Source organism: Rhyacophila brunnea, unplaced genomic scaffold (genome assembly GCF_057557595.1).
Source record: "Rhyacophila brunnea isolate RB1 unplaced genomic scaffold, BYU_Rbru_1.0 scaffold_14, whole genome shotgun sequence".
Taxonomy (NCBI): Eukaryota; Metazoa; Arthropoda; class Insecta; order Trichoptera; family Rhyacophilidae; genus Rhyacophila; species Rhyacophila brunnea.
This window is the reverse complement of record NW_028232796.1, coordinates 2,476,666-2,497,279: the sequence shown is the minus strand read 5'-3', so window position 1 is coordinate 2,497,279 and position 20,614 is coordinate 2,476,666.

The window sequence follows — 20,614 nt, the reverse complement described above, 5'->3', positions numbered from 1 at the left end:
ACAAATTGAAAATTTCGGAGAGCCTATTGTGGGAATACTCCCAAATATTCAAGGGTAACTATTGAAATTTATAGATATTTGAGATAGCGCACAATATCGTCATTGATATTTTCTACCTACAATAATTTGAACTTAATGACTTATTTCTGATATTACGTTCTTTCGTTCTATTCGTTCGATAAATGTAAAAGTAAAGTATACATTCTTAGCCTTCCAGAAAATTATGATTATATAAACACTCTTATTACAGAGAATATTTGTTATTTTTTTACCCAACCCATTGGGTCATTGTTTTAGATGAAATATTTATAATTTATTAAAAAAATACAGGACGCACACTCAAACCTGTACCTACGAATTCAGTGACAGGCTCTATATATTATTATGAAATATTTAATCCATATTGGTTTAATTATTCAATTGGACCGATTTTGTCCTTTTCAATGGGTCATTATCAAAAGATGTTTGTCTCAGTTGAGTCATTTCACAATATGCTGTTGAAGTAAACTACTCCAGTACGAAAGACTATCAAACAATGTGAAATAAGTACATTATATTGTGTTATATTATAAAAAAAACTATGTATGTAATACAGCTGGGTTATTTATTTAAAATAGTAAGTATCTATTATCCATTTATTTTAATGGTATAAGACATTGATATTAAACAGGTCATTGATAGGTAATTAATCAGATAACTAAATACTTAAGCAGAAGTTTTAGTATTCAAATACTCATTTACTTGTGTATGTTAATTTACCACTTAGGTACTAATTTTATTCTTACAATTGGAAATTTTTAGTTTTTTTTTTTAATTTAGCTTGTATAAAAATCTTGCACAAAAGACGACGCAATTTGAAATGCGTTTTAATAGTATTTATTATATTATGTCTGTATGAAATTCATATTCATCTTACTAGGCTCTACTGCTCAAGCAGTTAACTCCGAGCTCGATGACCATTCGCTACTAATCGTGAATCTCAGACAGCGATTAACATTGACATAGTACTCCCCATGTTCCTTACGATCCATCACATGCTTGTCATGCTTGCAAGGCCCATATCTTATATAGGTATTATGATCTGCACGTATCTGCTACTGAAGTCGTCTAATCAAGGTATAACACGTGATGTTTTTAACATTGTTCCTTTATTATTTTATATAACTCGTGGTTGTATCAAATATATTTTTAAATAATTAAATATTAGTTAGTTAGTTCATCAAATGTGCAGAACTATCCACGATTATAAAGTAAATGTAAGCTGAAGAATCGAGAGTTCACTTAAAATAGATGTCTATAATAATATATAGATAAGCTGACTAAGTACATGGTGCTACGGGCTTAATATATTGTAGAGTTTTTATACAACCCTACAACTGACATGTCCTTGTCAATGCTCATTTCTAGAGCATAGATAAGACCACAACGGAAATGACACAGTTGTCATAGAGCATTTTGTGGTCGACCCGAGCAGCTAACCGTTCCCTTTCGATATAGATTTTAAAAGTAATATTATAAACCTTTACTCAAAACTTAAATTAATATACTGTCTTTTCATAGTGCCATGTAATAACAACACATCTATTTGCGCCATGGCCCCCACAATAGAGGGGGGAGGGGGGAGGGGGCATGGCATGGCGCTATTTTACTTTAAGAATATTAACATTTAAAAAAATCTGATTGTGTGATGCAAATTTTGATTATTTTGTGTCGATATTCGAAAACTTCATAACTCAAGTGGATTTATTGAAAAATACAAAAATCGCTAAATACACCGAATACCCTTAATGTTACCTGGGACACCATTTGGAAAACGTTTCTGTAGAGCGTCACATTGCTATTAACCCTAGCGATAGGTAGGGGGCCCGACAAAGATCCTGGTCCGGGGACCCGCTGCAGATATGGGGCCATGATTTGCGCAATATTATAAACCATACAAAATACCAAATTACGTTTTCTTCAACGCTGCCCATCACAATCACACACATGACGCAACCGACTGAACTATACATAACACGGGAGTGATATTCCCAAGTCGAACTTCCCCCCAGAAATTATATTATACGGATATCTTCAGGAATGCATGGATAGTTGAAAAGATAATATAACTATAACATTTACCACTATCCTCAACAGTACCACGAAGAATAGTAACACCTTCGCTTATTATCTTTCGGTCAGATGAGCCAAAATATTGGTTTTTAGATATTATACAATTTAGTGTTCCCTGTATTTTAAAGTGCAATTTTCCGGTCGTCTACTTATCACCAACGAGCCGTTAAGCTCCGCCTCCGACGCGAGTCCCGGCGCTTTGGTCGTAACCGATTTCCGAAAACAATTTAAACATGTTTTAATGGTCTCCAATGCGCATATAGACTCTTCGCGAAGGTCTTACTTCACCATCTTCAGCTGATATAACTGTGTTCTCGTTACGTCTTTATGGAAGCCATGAGTTATAACAGACATTTCGGATACCTTATAGCTGCTTTAAATTTTCTTTTGAGTCTCGCTTAGAATCTGAAAGTAACGCCAGAAGGCTGTCGCTAATGCTCTGGCTATGCGCATAATATGTAACGTTACTTCTTATAAACTATAGGTAATTTTATACAATAAATTACCCAGTAGTGGACGTATCATCTGAATATTAATTGGGTCCACTTTAAGGCCTTGTAAAGGATGTCACATATTTATTTTTATTGTATATTGCACAGAACTAATTAGGTAACTCATTCACTGCTGTTAAAAAAAACTGTGGCAAAAAAAATCGGTTAGGTACATGTTCAAACACGCGTTTTAACATCATTTTACTCTCTACTTCAATTATAGTTTGTCAATTTATGGCTACGGCCGTATGTTGTAGCTTAACTACTGGGGAATGCCAAAAGAAATGGCGTATTTCAAAAAAAAACTACCTTATTCTAAGGTCAATAATTATTATAAAGCAATCATTATTCATAGAAAGTTTATCACACTTGAATGGTCAAAGATATAGCTTATAATGATTATCTTTAGAAATATCTTCAAATGTGTTAATCTTGCCCATTTTTTGAATAATAAAATGCCCAATTCTTGTCAAATTTGGGATCACAGAGATTATCAATATAATTTTTTATCGTAAATATTTCACTACAATAATGTCAATATAAATTATACTGATGGTTTTATAAATGCGTTTAAAAATTAATAAATGTAAAAAATCTTAACACCACTGCACATTTATGTACTGAAATATGACTATATTCTAAAACATTAGAGCGACAGGTTTAAAAGAATACTATTTTATGTAATAAAAATACTTTATGCAGTCATCAAATGTTTAAAATAAATATAAAGGATAATAAGGCTTCAAAATTATATAAATAGATTATCTACAACGTTTAAGGTATGTCCAGGATCATGCTTTGAAAATAGAACAAAAGTTCCATTTTGACCTACGCCGAGCATGTCCCCCCTTAAGACACCCCTGGCGTGTAGCAATTAGCATGATAATTAAATGTGGTAATTAACTGGTCAGCAGTGAATGTATAATATGTATCTTATGGCCACACGCCAGGCGTGTTTTGAGCACTGAATGTGTTAATAAATAGAATTCCGATAGGCTAAATTATACCAATACAGTAAATTTTTACGCTGGGTTTTGAATGTGTGAGTGTCCTATGAAAATTAACCACGCATTATAGACGTGCAATATTGTGTGCAATACACTCATATTAAATGAGCGTCAATGCATAAACCGAGAGCAGTTGTGAGTATTCGACATGTGATGTATTCTTGACACGTCGTGTTTAAATGTATCCCGTATTCTTCTTTACTGGAGATCGGTTGCCTGCTTCTCCTTACCCGTGAGGTATTTCAGTTCCCATTATTTAAGAGTTCCCTGGTATATTGTGATGATAAAAAAAACACAAGCTATCATATTTCGCCGTAGTACAATTCACCACGAGCTGTCTTACTGGATAGAGATGGTAGTATAGCATAAGAGTTAAAAAAATAATGCGTTGTTCGTGGACAGACAGTAATGTTCACATTTTATTAGATTGAAAAAATACATTAATTTTGTATTTACGGGCACATGCCAAAATTTCATATACACATGTACGATATATTTCTAATTTACTTACCTGCGTATTTTCTTATGTCTTACCCTTGTTTTCCGGTGGTTTTTATTACGTATGTTTAACTGTTTTATTTAGATATGCATTTGATCTCAGTACTATACGGTCATCTATTTCCGATAGAACATCTCAGGGTCAACTGCGATACGGTCAAATGCATACGTACAAATTATTCAAACAAATTCAAACAAAATTTCAGGCGTTCTTGTACATAATAAATTACCTATGATATTATGTTGAGATGCTTAAAGACAGAAAGAAATTTTTGAGACTCCTTTACTTTCGGTTATATGGATAATATCCGTGGCTCTATCCGACAGACTTTCTCTTAAGAGCGCACATAAGTGAAACGGCAAATAATTTTCAACTATAGGTGCGACGAAATTTTGGACTGGCTGCCAATCAGAGAGCGAAATTCGAACTGTGAAAACGTCAATTTGTTTTGTGATGGCGTCGGGGAAATTAATTCTTAAATCGTGTAAAGATGACTAAAAACCATTACCCATTTACTTGAAAAAGATAACATGTCAATGAATATATTATTATTATTACAAATAGAATAATAAACATGACACTAAATAGACGCATGTTGAATTTTTATGACAAATTATGTTTTGTTCTGCATGCGTCGCGTTTCGATCGTTTTAGACCGTGCCCCAGCTGAAGTATAGCCTTAACAATACTGACATACTGTAACTTAAAGTTTAGAAGGCGTAAATGGAAACCCTGCCATTCTTGGTGGCGTTGGCTTGTGTGTCTCTGATAATTATCTGAGGAATCGAGGTCATCTGTCCACGTTCAACGTTCGTTATTCGTTCTCCCAATGTGCAGAATTAACCTGCCATTAGTAATGCCAATTGGGAGAGCAATAACCATGTTTAATTAAATCGCTTCGGATATTAATATATTCCACTTGCATGAGGGTAAATTTATATGAACGTCGTTTTATAGGTTTTTAAGATAGGGTCTATCAACGTAATTCCTTCTGTAGTGTTTGCTTCCATGTACTTTTTTTTTTTCTTATTTAGGTATTACTCTGTATTTTTATTTGAAAAATTATTAACACTTATTTTATGTCATGTCGTGAACGCTTTGAATTAATTTTTTTTTTGTTATAGTATATTATGTAAAATAAATAAATTTGAATTTTAACTAAACGACTAGGTATATTATAGTGAAAGTTAATATATCGACCGTGTTTAGGAAAAAGGGCGTAACCCCCCCCCCCCCCCCACAGAACAAATTTTACAGGAGGGGCAAAAAACTTTTTTTTGAATGATTTTGGTTTAATATTTACCTACACAAAAATAGTCAAATACATTGGGTGCATGATGATTGATGATTTGGTGTAATATCTTTTCGATCTAACAATAATTAAAGAAGTTATTACAGAAAAAATATTAAAATTGAGTGTAAATGCTTTTTTCCTAAAACCTAATTAAAGCTCAATTAAAACCTGAATTAAGATAATAATTTGGCATTTGCGGCTTACTTCCATTTTACAGAACTTGTATTTAGTTGTATACATTGTTAATATCTAATAAAAGCACTTTTCGAAAAATCGAGGGTTACGCCCTTTTTCCTAAACACAGTCGATGTCTACCTTATCTTGCATGACATAATTTAAAGAATTGTATTAGAAAATAAACTTACTTAAAAGATAGTCAATTATTAATTTGCTCATTTACACATAGAATTCATTTCCAAATCGTATCTGAAAGTGTAAATTATGTCTCACTTATCTGAGAACAGGATTACAGGAAAATGGCACAGTTAAAAGATTGCGCTGAAACAGATTCTGCATTAGTCTGCCATTAGGCGATTGATATGTTTCTATTATCCGTTTTAAATTACCTCGCGGATAAAGTTCAAAGTCGGTTATTTCAAATTTAACGGCAGTCGTTATTTCTGTGACTCACACGTATATGTCGTACCTAATCGTTTTACTCGGCGTGTGAATATTTATGCTGATTTCAGTCTCACACTAAAGGTAAAGCTACTTTGCAGATTGTATGCATATTATAGATTTATGAAAATCCGAAAAAAATCAATACTTAGAGTGTAGACCTACACATAAAAATATGGGAAAAACACAACATTTTTTAAAAAAGTAGTTTTAGTTTAATATCATAATTTTCCATCAAGAGATAACAGTAAAAAAACCTTTTGTATCATAGGTACGTTATAATGTACTGACATACTCCTGGACTTCCCGTCTTCAATGGGGAGCCGGAATAAAGTTTTGTAGGCCTAAACATGCAGCTTGGTCACATAGTCAATTAACAGAATATGAAAGACTTATGACGTATCACTTGGCTATCTGGATAAAAAAAAGAATATGTTAGATTTAGAATATTAATATGTACCTAGATATAAAATTTCAAACTAATAGTTTTAAGTATTGTACTTAATTTAAATAATGTTAAAAAATTGTAATTAATTTAGTAATAGGAATAGTTTGTAAATCTATGTAAGATTTTGCTTTATGAGTTTAAAAGAGATGGATGTAAGAGATGTAAGCGTGGAAGAGAGTTAGCATATAACTTCTTTTGTAGCAACTGTACCTACTCGCTAAATTGTCACGCGGGAATTTTTAAATATTTTACACGTGCTTACAAAAAAAGATAAAGACTTTTTATTGAATCTAATTTTTTGTGAATCCTGAGTTGGACACATACCTTGAGCTAGCCCAGAACTCGGGATATCTCAGTACCTACGTTCAGTGGGGATTTTTATAGATGCAGACGACGCAATCAATTGTTCAGAAGATTTATAAGGGGGCGTCGAAACAGTTCAAATCAGTAAATAAATAACTAAATTTAATCTTAAAAATATTCATAACAAAATTCCTGTAACTATCATTAAAAGGGTCCATATCATAACCATCCAAAGAAATACGTACTTGTAAAAAAAAAACACTAATATTAGTACCTACTTTTGTGCCATGATTTTCAAAAAATATATTACATTATACCTAGTATTAGAACGCAAGTTTTATAACAGTTTTTAACTGTATAGAACAAACTGTAAGATATTAATACTTTAGACAGCTACCTACATATCTACCCACGTAAGTATTAATAATTCTGAGTTCCCTGGTGTTAATAATTCAAAACGTTTTAAAAAGTAAATTATCAGTAAAATATGTTAAAGTTTGATCATATTCTGTCGCTAGATGTCCATAAAAGCGTTAAACTTTATTTTCATATGTAAAAATGGGTATCTAATAAATAACGTACATATCTAGTAGAATTATAACATAAACCACTATTTCCACACAAAAACGGGATATATAATAAATTCTATTCCATGGTTAAAGTATATACCTACGTGTATCCATAAAATTTTGCAAAGATAAGTAGTTGGTAATTCATCATTTTTTGATGCTTATGAACGTTTTATTAGATTTAAAAACACAAATTATATTTTGTAAAAAATGCGTATTTTACTCAACCAGCGAATTCAAATTTCATAAATTATACATCGAATCCAAAATGTATTGTTATTAGGGAGATCTTTAGTTCTAATAATAATAATAATATAGTACCCACCTAACAACTGAAATAGTAATTTTATAAAAAAATAATTTTGTGGAATATAATGTTTTTAGTTAGGTACAATATTATCTACTTGTTACCTATGTAAGATGAGAACTTAAACGAAAATGAATGTGTCAAGGGTTTCTGAGCATTCTTTCTCTGATTAAAGAAAAGGAAATCTGGTAATCCTGCGTTCATTGCTTTTTCAAAGGAATAAGAATTTGAGTCCGTCTTTCAGTGGACTAATAAATTTTCTACCGGAACCATGATTTTTTTTAAAGCTTTTTCTTGAAGTTCATTTGTTTTCCGACGCAGATTTTTTTTAATAAGCATCTTAAAAAGGCCTCATGTATTTTAAATTTTCTAAAAGAAACATTAGGTACCTTTTATATAAATATTTTAATATAACACGGAGTATTTTGGAAAATTAAAATCAATTTAGATGTTAGATAATTTTAAATAATATGAAGAGTTAAAAATAATAGATCAATTATTAATTATCATGTAAAGATACTTATATAGTTAAACTGTTAAGAATGTTTAAAAAATACTTGAACATAATATTAATATATCAATCCTATTACAATTGGAGAATTTACATTGCCAATTACTAACATAATTATTGATATTGCTAATGATGGTCACCAAAATATTAAAAGACGTACCTAAGATAAAGTAGATATCTACATACCATTTAATAAAATTATAAGTATCAAATAAAAAAATTATAAATAATAAAATCGAATATGGTTTTGTACCGTGTAGTAAACTTATGATTTATATTGATGGAAATGTATTTTTATGTCTTATGTAAGAATTTAATTGTATTAATTTATAATATACCATATACCTACATAATAAATGAGTTGCCTAGAGTTATAACTGACATTAAGTTATTCTAAAGGCATTAATCTACATACAGAAGAATAATTGGCTATCAAAAATCACTTTAAACCATGTGAAAATCGTTGAAAAGTTTGACTATTGGTGTCATAACTCATATTTTTTAATGAATAATGTGAGTTCTGTCATCGAGGCCTTTCTAACCAATCAGGGAGCTCTATTTCTCATAGTGTGCTGTATGTCTGCAGCCTTAGGAGTATTATATATATATTTTTTAAATAGTGTAAATAGAATCACTCATGCAATGATATTAAAGGAAGTTCAAGATTTTTCTACTAATTATAAAAAAACAGTGCTCTGGTGGTTTTTTGCGATTATCTTAAAATTAGATTTTTGGAATATGTGAGTTATGACACGAACAAAATTCAAGTCATAAGTAGATATAATTTGTCACATGATACAAAATCATAATTATACGATTTATATACCTATATAGATAACCTGATACTTTGGGCTTTAGTTGTTATTTTGAATTAACAGGGATTCTGGTACTATAACATGGTCCAGCCCCTATCGCATGGATATTACGTTGAATAGTCAATGTGACCCAAAGACACGCGTCTTGCTGCACGATCACTTATCGGAAATGTAAAGGGGATCAAAACAAAAGAGGAATGGCAACTCACAAATAACGACACATGGAATAAACACATTATTTATGTACAAAACGAAGAAAGAAGCGTTACTCGGTAAATATAATCTTTGAAAACTGGCTATAATTTTTCGCAAAGAGGATAGAATAACCAAATAAATAAATGAACACTCCAATAAGAAGGCGTTTAATTACGTACATTAGTTATATTAGTACATAATATCTACTGTATTAACATAATATAGGTAAAATGTTTATGCATAATATTATAATCACTCCTCTTTAATATTACTGGTAACAGTATCTTCAGTCCTATATAATATTATAATATGTGGTTATATAACATAATATCCAAGAGTCATGGGTTTTATTACCTAACTATAATATGTCTCTAATTTTTAATACCGTTTAAATTAACTGAATTGTATCCTATACATTCAAGGGTATCTATGCTTCGATTAATACAATGAATTGATAATATTAATATAAATGAATAGGTAATATAATAATAAAACCTTAATACTCTACAGCCTAATGTCATGTAGAGTAGTATTTATTAGTCTTGACGTGTTTGACAGAAAATTACTCAAACGTACATAGAAAGAAGCTAGACAAAAATACAATGTCAGTTATTTACTCATACTTCGTATACATACCCGCTGAAACGACCTTGCGTCCATCAGGACTAAAAATACTACACTAAAAATATGAAATAAATCTCCTTTCCATAATAATCTGTCACAACGTTTGAACCAAGAATATTACCGCTGCTATTTTGATAATTTGCCGAATATAGTTTTGGAGTTAATTAAACAAACATGTCTCAAAAATTATAGAATAAAAAAATATTGTTTAAACCCATTATATCGACGTCCATTTAGCTAAACTCGAGTTTAATTATTATCAAAATGTTATAATAATTGAAAAATCCTTGTCAAAAGGCCTCTAGTAACGCCACTGTATATAATTTGTGTATATGTAAAAATTTTCATACGTATATACATAGTTTGTCCGGGCGATTTCGCGATTTCTCGATAAAAGACGTCACGTGGGATCGGAATCGTGTTTGACATTTTGCTCTGCAGTGGAGCATTGGTACACATTACCAACAGAGTATGGGAAAATATAGGCACGTATCAGTGATATGGTGGATTGCGAGCGGGTCGCGCCGGGGTATGTCACTATTTTTATGATGACAGTGATTCGAAATCTTTTGTTGCATAAAAGATCTGTATTTGTTTTGTGTATTACTATATTATGTTGTTTAATAAATTTTTAAATGCCTTCAATGCTGAGTTTGTTTTTGATGAATATTCTTGTTAACAATATAATGAAGTGTTTTTCGAGAAATTTATTGTGACAAGACGCTGCGTACCTTTTAATCAATTTTTAATTAGCGCATTTAAATAACATGCTAATTGGATCGATCGGCCGTTTAACGGAGACACGGTAGTCGTGTCATCCGCGTCGAATGAGTAAAGGAGCACTAATGTTTGTGTGATGTCTATGACCATGATTCCGAGCATGAAAGGATCAGGGAATTTACATTACCATGAAAATTATGTTTGTGCGAAATTAGTGTTCTCCATATTTTCGTAGGGTGCCGAGTCATCAGTCCTTAAGGCAAGGGAGCGGAGGGCAAATGATGCCTTTAAAATATGATGTCGGTGCCAAATGTTCCGTATATCTTGGACAGAACCCAGAACGCAGAGACTGCAAATAAAGGAACGCTTCTCGACAACATATCTGAAACCCATTCTGCAGTTTTTTTTATATATATGTTTCACTGCGGACCGGAGATACTCTGAGTTGGTGTTGTGGAGCGATCAGGTGAGGAGCTGACTGGGGGTAGCATTGACTCTGCCGTGGGAGAAGGGTAGGGTGGTAGGGGAAGGAGATAGGGGTAGAAAATCTTCACTTAAGATAGAAGAATTCCAAGGTTGTTACGATTCTCAGCCACCAGGAAATGACCAAGAAGGATAAAAGTATTATTGTAGAACTTATAAACAGTAGATATGAAGAGCCTTATCATGCGATATCATGAATAAAAAAAAATTTCGTCATAAAAATTAATCAAATATGATATCCTACCAATTTTACAAGGACATATTATACTACTGTATTCATGCTTACTAAGTGGTTGTAGTTTTAAAAATATGGTTCGTTCATCGTGTAAAATGTAAATCGAACTAGATCTGTCAGAATTATCACTCTCAGGGAACCATAATATATGGGTGCATATTCTTTGCCTATCAGTGGAACTACAGACAAATTTATAAAATACAAAGTTGGATGAAAAGGTTTTTGCCATACTACCAAATGAAAAACACAACCTCATAATGAACCGAAACCAGTAGACTATGGGCGGTATGTATGAGATTACCAAATTCTTTATAAGCTATTTAACCGATGTTCTACCATATAGCGTATAGCAATGTTTGTGACGTAAGCAATCTGACGTCACACGCCATTCAAAATGGCTACTTCATCTGTCACTTTCAAATGTCATTTTAATAATGCATTCATTACAACAAACGTTTGCTTGAGGCCCTCGTTCATTACTCTGTAAAACTACTGTGCTTTTTACAAAATACGTATAATTTTGATCCATAGTCAATAATCTAGATAGTATGTAACTGATACAATACATCGTATTTCGCTTACAAAATGCAGTATTATTACACTGGTAACATAAATAGTGTCATACGGTGATTGGTATAAATTATCATATTATACAGATATCATTACATATTATTATCTAAATCCATTTGCATTTCCGTCATTTATTCTTATTCTGTTTTAACATCTCTAAATAGAAGTGATTGAAGTGAAGTTAGTCATAATATGTATGTATTGCCACCAAATGGAAATGTTTACTGGCAATACTCTATCCTTTCGTGCAGTAGAAATATAAAATAAATGTGATAAAATAACTGATAAATTATTTAAAGTTCATTATAATTATTCATGTATAATTATTAAATTTATATGGTACCGTTCACACACTTTCAGACACATTTATAATTTCAAAAATTTAAATTAATGGTCGGGAAATGAAATTTTATAAGTTTGCTATTATTTGGACACCATGAAACATTATGACGTCATATCGTGACGTTGCTAAACAACGAATTACATTTCCACTCATACATACAAATGAGCAGTATATAGCCTATAAAGTATTTGGGAATCTTATACATACGACCCTATGGGTATACCGAAAGATAGTCAAAGATGCAATCAAAGACCAAATTTAAAATCTTTTTTTCTAATTATGACGTAACCTACTTAATAAGTAACACGAAAAAAAATAAGAAATTATTGACTTTTAATATTTATATTTAAAATTATATTCAATGGTTTCATACAACTGTTTGAGACGTATATAATATGAACGAAATATCCAAACTAGAATACGTTCACTTTCAATATTGACGTTAAAGAAAAAACGATCGTTTTGAATACTGACATTTCCGAAAGGATACAAATTAACATTGCCACAGATCGGATAAACTTTGCACCATATATTTTTTACTATAATCGTGACTTGTACATACATTATAACTATTGAATATGTTACAGATAATATTTACCTGAATATTATGATATGTAATAATTGTAAAATAATGAGCCAAAATGAAAAACAAAACACACTATAATGAAGTTAAAAATGATTTATTTTATACTGACGATACTCGAATACTAAAATAATATTATTATCGTAATAAAATAATAGTTTTTAGGGCTTTTCTACGTGTAAAATGATACTAAGTATTATATTCTACACTTTATTAAATGAATCTTCAACATTACTACCTAAAGTAAGTCATGGCCTTTTCAAGATGCAGATTCTCAGCTCAACAGCCATCCGCTGCGAAGTGCCAATCATCTTCCTGGATATCTGCATACCGATGAACGCAGCAATGATGCTCATACCACCAATCCATCAAAGCCTCAGACATCCAAATCCATTTCATCCGTTAAGGTCTTCGTAAATTTATTATTATTTGCTTGTACAACTCGCGTTCATCTGATTGACATGTCATAAGATAGGTAGTCATTAATTTCAAATTTATTTGTAAATCTCTTTTGTATTTTTGTAATAAGTCATTTTTTCTCTTCAAAATCATTGGCATGCCATGCAAAATCATCTCGCATGTCATAGGTTCGCCATCCCTGCTCTAGACAAATGCTCAAAACACAAAACAGCGGAGAGTGCTAGGGAAGACCTTCATCCAGCAGTGTATCGACTCCGGCTGATGATGATGGAGAGCTATTTAATAAATAATTTATATTTATTTATAAATGAACTACATTGAAGGTTCTCTGCAGTGACGTCCCTAGACAAAATGCTGCCCCTAGGCAGCGCCAAAATGCCACCCTATTTTTTATAAGTACAGTATTTTTTATCATCCTTTCATGACACCAATATCTAAGAAATGGGTCGTGTGGATACATTACTAACAAAATATATACCACTAAATCTAATTTAAATACTATCTTTACTTCAATAGACAATATTACGAATCCACGGTTTCAGAAAGGTACATTAAAAAAATACACCTGACAACTTTCAAAATACACGAGTGAGTGTCTAAGGAAAACGGAAGTAAACTAGATATCGCAAACCCGAAAAAAAATACAGCCCTGTTAAACCTTTCATGTTGATTAATACATTTTGTTTCCAACCAGTGAGGTGAATTTTTTAATGGGAAGATATTTTCGTTATAACTAAGTTTAGGCACCTATTTCTATATTATATACCTAATGATTCTTCTGAATTTATCGCCCTTTGGTTAACTGCCGCCCCTAAGCGATGCTCAATCTGCCAACCCCCACGAGACGTCACTGGTTCTCTGGCAAAATACATATTATTATAAACAATAAAAAAGTGTGCCCCGGCACTATAACCGATAAAACCTCGTTGGCTACCACACTATGTCATCATAACAACTCGCCACCGCCAAGAAGACTATAATCGGCGAACTAATTTCCACGATAACCGACTGTACCTTGTTAAAACATAATAACCCAAATTAGTTTATCCGCTAACAGGGTCAACTAGATTGTTTATCCGGTTACCGGGAATATATTTCTTGCACCTGCTCTTTTTTATTCTATAACGAGGGCGCTTGGCAAGTCGGGTGTTTAATTTGAAAATTCATTGGGTTTTGTTTATCGCCTAATAACAGAGTTATGGCTGTAAGTGGACGTAGTTTTAGATAATAATGACAGAATATTTAGAATATTTTAATTAGCGGTATCGCCCATCCATTCGAATTAAAAAGTGTTTTTATTTTTATATTTTTATGTTTATATAAATATAATAGATAATAATTTTGCCAGAAGTCGACAACGTGGCGCCTGTGAGGAATAATTCTACTGCGTCCTCACTGGACTGTAAAATTACAATATCAAAAAACAAAACAACTGGCTTCCCTAATGCATAATATCTACTATATTATAATAGGCAATAAATAATGTTTTTTGTATATCAAGCTCAATTCGCGTCTGATTCCCGTATATTTAGACACTTGAAGTTTGGTACACAAGTTTAGACCCCAAAACACCAAATATTTTATTAATGACGCCTTTTCTCTGAATCTTTCAATAATCATAGATGGTTTTCAGATAAAAATTTAAAAAAAATGGGTGATGTCGATGTATTTTCCTAAATTATGAATGTTAAATGGTGGGTAAAGGCTCTGGCACGAGAACGGCCGGAATGCAAAGGACCCTCTGCCGCATCTAAGGGGTGAATTGATACGACCGTGTTATAAACTCTGACACATCAGCCTTTGGCAATGACGTACCTAGTACTAGTACTAGTAATGAAAATGTGTTCCGTATGCCGCCAGAAAATACAGTACTCAATAATCTTCTTTCAGTCAGTAATATATACATACATATATTGTGAAGAAACCCATATATACTTATACCTACTATGTCACTACTTTTAGTAGATAATAAAATTTATAGTATTATAATTTTTAATTTTAGTAATTTATATTTAGTTAATAATAAAACGGCTCTCGACAATATGTCTGAGACGCATTCTGCAGTTTTTGGACATATTTTCCTGCGTAGACCTGACAACCTGGAGGGACTGGTGGTTTTGGGTGACTTCCGGGGAAGGCGAAACAGAGGAATAGCGTCTGCGCGCTGGAGCGACCAAGTAAAGGAGCTGACTGGGGGCACCTTTTATTCAGCCCAGAGAGGAGTGGAAGATCTAGAACGAAGTCTTGGTCGCTCAAAGGATGACAAAATTATAAAATGGTCACGATCCTCAGCCATGAGGGTACGACCAAGAAGATATAGTATATCAATTTTATAAAATATACTGACCAATTAAAATTATTTATTAAAATATAATAACAAAATTATCGGTTCTCAACATACTTGATAAGTGGGTAGTAGGTATACATGATTTCGATATAAAAAATACATTTTTTTATTTCCTTAAATTAGCTTACGTATAGGCAAGAAAAGATAAATTAAAATAAATACAGTTGTTTTTTTAAGTATTGCAATTAACACTTTGTTAAAAAACGATTGAAAGGTGGTGTTATATCCCGCGTTAAATATGGACTAAAATATAACCACGCCTTTAACCTAACACCTTTGCTGATCTTTCCATACCTCGTTGGGGATAATTTGATACGTGGATTTTCAGATAATACGTCGAGATAACTGATTGTGCCAAAGAGTAATTTATTTACCCTCGTCACGTATTTTTTTTCGTCGATTTTTTTCGTTTTAAAATGAGTCGAGAGATTTGTTTGAAACAATTAATTTGTAAATTGAATAAAATTTATCAAATCCAACAGGTGATCTTATAATACAATTTATAAGATATAAAATGAATAAACCTTTTATTATAAAAATTGGGAAGTCATCTACCTTTTCGGTGTTACTAGATATCTAGATTTGCCAACCATTTCTAATTAAGGTTTTGTGTTATCTTTTCTATTCTATTATGCCCAAAGTGAAACTTTCCAGAAAGCAAACACTATATGCCGTATGATTGATGAAATTGTTGAGATCTATGGAAATCTTTGCTAATACAAAGCATTCAATCAGCTTGATATGGTCTTCATCCAACAGTGGATTGATTCAAGCTGATGACGATAATGATGATAGTAATTAAGTTTTTAATTAGCTAATGTTGCATTGTTATAAATTATATAAGAATGTATAAGTATATTTCATTAATCGCGATTGATACTCGTTTGGTGTCCACACAAGTTTTAGGTATATCCTTTAATCTAGTTTTCATATTTTTGTTCTATTGACAAGGAAGCTGCACTATTCAAAAGTTCTGAGCTTTAACTAAAGCTTACTAAATCAAAGTAACATTACAAATTTTCAATAAAATACGTACCTACTTAACAAGAACAGTAAAATTGAACTTGGTACTTACATATTTTTATGTACCTATAATAAAATTGATGACTGAAAATTATTCACATTGTAAAAAGTAGCTTCTTGTTTTATTTTTTAAATTAGAAAAATTTAAATAATTAATTTAATTGATGAATACGTAGTAGATGTCTATTATAACGGTTTTAAAAATATTTAAAAAATATTTAAGTATACAGTTTTATTTATTTTTGAAATATTAAAAAAATCTATATTTCCCTAATTTTTGCTTGAAAACAATTACAGTTACCTACATAAAATATGTATTAACTTATTATAAAGACATACTACCTAAGTTAGATATTGTGAATATTCAAATTATCAAATCCACTCTTAAATCATATACCTAAGGTACCAACACATTCTTAATATTATTTCGATTTACCTATTACCTACATAATTTATTATTCATTGAAGTCCATGTATATATAAAATTATCTTATATGCATCTGTGGGTCTATTCTATACTTATCGACCGTTGAAGTGATAAAGTGATAACTATTATCAAACTTAGGGTAAGTTTGTATCAAAGTATTAGCACTTATTGTAACGATTACAATATGATATTTGTAATTGTTGCAATAAGTGCTAAATTAACAGCAGCAAGAAAGGTGCTGTTAAAATATACCATTTATCACAACAATTACAAACATCTTATTGTAATTATTACAAAAGTACTAATACTTTGATACAAACCTATCCTAAGTTTGATAATATTTATCACTTTAGCGGTCGATAAGTATAGAATAGACCCACTGGTAACCTAAAAGAAGCTATAGTTTAAGAAAAGGGTTGAGATTAAATTATTCATATGGATTGAAGTATTTAACGTAATTATGTCACTGCGGTGTTAGGCTTTTGTGAAAAAATTCTGCCTGAATTGGATTTCATTTGTGAATTTGCCTAGATAATACTATAATATAAAGCTGAATTGCGTCCTCTGTTTTACGAATGGTCCTTTGGGCAGCAGCCAGACGGTTGTCGTTAACAACAACTACTGGAGATTTAATGGGAATGCATCAAATGCAAAAAGAGTGCCAGAACACCATTGCCGGATGGCTGCGCTGTCCTGAACGATGAGAATAATTCGCGCATCTCGGTTTCCATCTCACGGGAATATACTTGCTAACTCACTGCATAACGTTCAACTGATAACTATGTGCTAACTCGACAAAACAAACGAATTTGTCTGGAATGCCGGCTGACTATTTCGGTGATTAAATTCACATCAAGCTTTGTGCCTACAGATTCGGGAACATTTATTTAATAATATACTAGCTGCAATGAATAACTCCATATGGGAGCAAATATGGTGGGTTGTGAGATTTTCTATTTTCTAATAAAAAATAAAAAATTACAAGATAAAAAAAAACTTTTTATATACAACGTTTTTAAATTTTCTGTTGAATCATATACACTTGACTTGACTAGCTTAAACGATCAAAAAAAAATTGGACAATTGGAATACTGAAATGTCATTTTTACATGTCATATTGATTTCCATAGTAACGCACGTATATATTAATAATTTAGTTGCTAGGGCCCCAGACTAGCAACCAATAATGGTGTCTAAATAATTTTCATACAAAACAGAATTCACTGAAAATGAATTCAATTCTACTTAAAGGTGGCTAAAAGTATTAAAAAATGCATTGGCTTCGTGTTCTGGTATATTCTAAAAGTTTCAAATGTCTAGCTAGTCGGGAAGTTAGTTGAAAATCGATTGCAAGATTTGTACCGGACAAAGAACCACCGGACAAATAAGAATACGAGCTAAGAAAAACGTTGTAAAATAAAAAAATAGTACCTATAGAGGAAATTTCAAGGTTGGTTTTAATATTACATAAAAGTGTGACAGGACCAGTTTTCCTCTTGAAAAGTCACTGATATAGTATATATCGCCGGCTTTAAGCACAGAATATGAGGCTTGATTCCCAATAAACAAAGTAAATGTAAATAATTTGACCAATGGTGCTGCGTAAATAATTTTTCTTTCGTAGTTAGCTGGATAAACTAATATCAATTAAAAAATCAGGCTCCAGACCCTCTGCCAATTTGAAGGCCCTGGTTTATGGCAATTAGCCCTATTCCCAACTGCGAACAGCACATTGCAAAACTGTGATAAAAAAAAAACTAATAGATACTTTATGTACATCGATGATTGTTATAATAATATTATATTTAATGGTGGAAAAAATCGAATTATCTATACATATTAAATCATGACTGAGTTAATACTGAGATATTTAACTAAGGTAACGTCTATTAAGAACAGACCTTACATGTTACATTATGAAGGTGAATGCTTTGTGGTTTTGTGTGAGGTTTTATTTTTATTATGCTTAGGCTGTTTGCGGTAACCAATAACGAGGATGCACTTTACTAACAAGTTCATCGAGCTCCTAATGAGATAATATTACTTCCTCTACACAGATTTATACATTGTAGTTAATCTGAAACAATTTAAATGTAGGTGTCTACTCGAATTTATGTGTTCTAATTCCTAATTATTATCAAAACCAGGTTATTTGTTATTGTTTTTCTTATATTATTGAGGTTTTTATTAGAGGTGTTTCAAAGTTATGTATGTTCAATATATGGAATGTTACATTCTTAAAATCTTGTAAATAATTCGTTTAATAAAAGAAATGGTTTATTAAAAATTGTTGGCAAGTTCAAGTAGACGTTATAACTAAAATATTTGGCGAGAGCCGAGCATTGGTTTGTAATTAAGGTAAATAATATTCTTTGATTTAATACAAAGAAACCGATAGTCAATAATAATGCAACTTGATAAGCATTTCATGAAGACCTACTAGTTTAAATTGTCGCAATGAGATAGGAGGCTCATGGCATAATTGGTTAACTATTGCACAGTTGCGCGATACCAGTGGTTATACGAGTTCAAATCCCGTTGAGCATCGTATTTTTTTTTTCAAATATGACTTTTTCTAGTGGGTGTATGTATATCTGAGGTGTTTTCAAGTTATGTACGTTCAATATATGGAATTTTACATTCTCAAAATCTTGTAAATTATTCGTTGAAGATAAGAAATGGTTTATTAAAAATACACTACTGTTTATTAAACTACTGTCAATGGGCCTCATCGGCTATTGTAATAATTATTCTAACACTTAACTATATAGTACTTGTATATATTTATTCAAAGAATACATAATAATCAATGGGGTTGTACAGACATGACGACAATATCTAGTGATATTTAAGTCAGTTGAGATTATTATGAAAATATTGGTAAGAAGATTTCCAAGATTGCCAAATTATACTATGAAACCATCAGCGTATCACGTTCATCGCACCGATATTCACGCCTGACTTTTTTTAGTAGATATTATTATCTTATGTTTAAAATCAAATATTGCAAGATCTTGAACACTTATGCAATTTTTCGATACTCTATTATTTACATTTATAAATACATCCATGATTTATTACATAACAGTTTTTTAAAAATATAATTTGATGTACACACGCCCATAATGCTATATTGAATGTATTTCACACGGCAATATACTCCAGTTACTGAATGTCTTCTTCTTGTCACGTCCGTTACTTAATTGGAGGACCAACATAATATTATATATTTAGTGACCTCACAGGATGCAGATATCCGATCGAGTTTGATTTACTTGAGACATTCGTAGCACGTGGCTGAGCTAGGTCTTACGCCGTATTTTCAGCCTAGGTGTAATAAAAGGCTACATGTTTTACACCACTATCTCCTTGTTTCTGACCGAATCAAGTCACCATAAGACTAGAGTATAATAATATTATGCTATAAGAAACTGTTCTTGAAACTCAGCATACACTAGCTATGAGGCTTCGTAATGTATCATGACGCGCTACTATAAAACACAATCTTTCGATTGCTAGGGTTGGATAGGCGGCATTTAGGTCTAACGAAGTACAACTATGAGTCTCAGACATTCCACTATGAGTTGAATGTTGCTTCAGTTAATCCTAATTCCTGATATTCTGATAGCATTTTTTTACGAAGTGGCATTTCTTGAGATGTGCACCACTT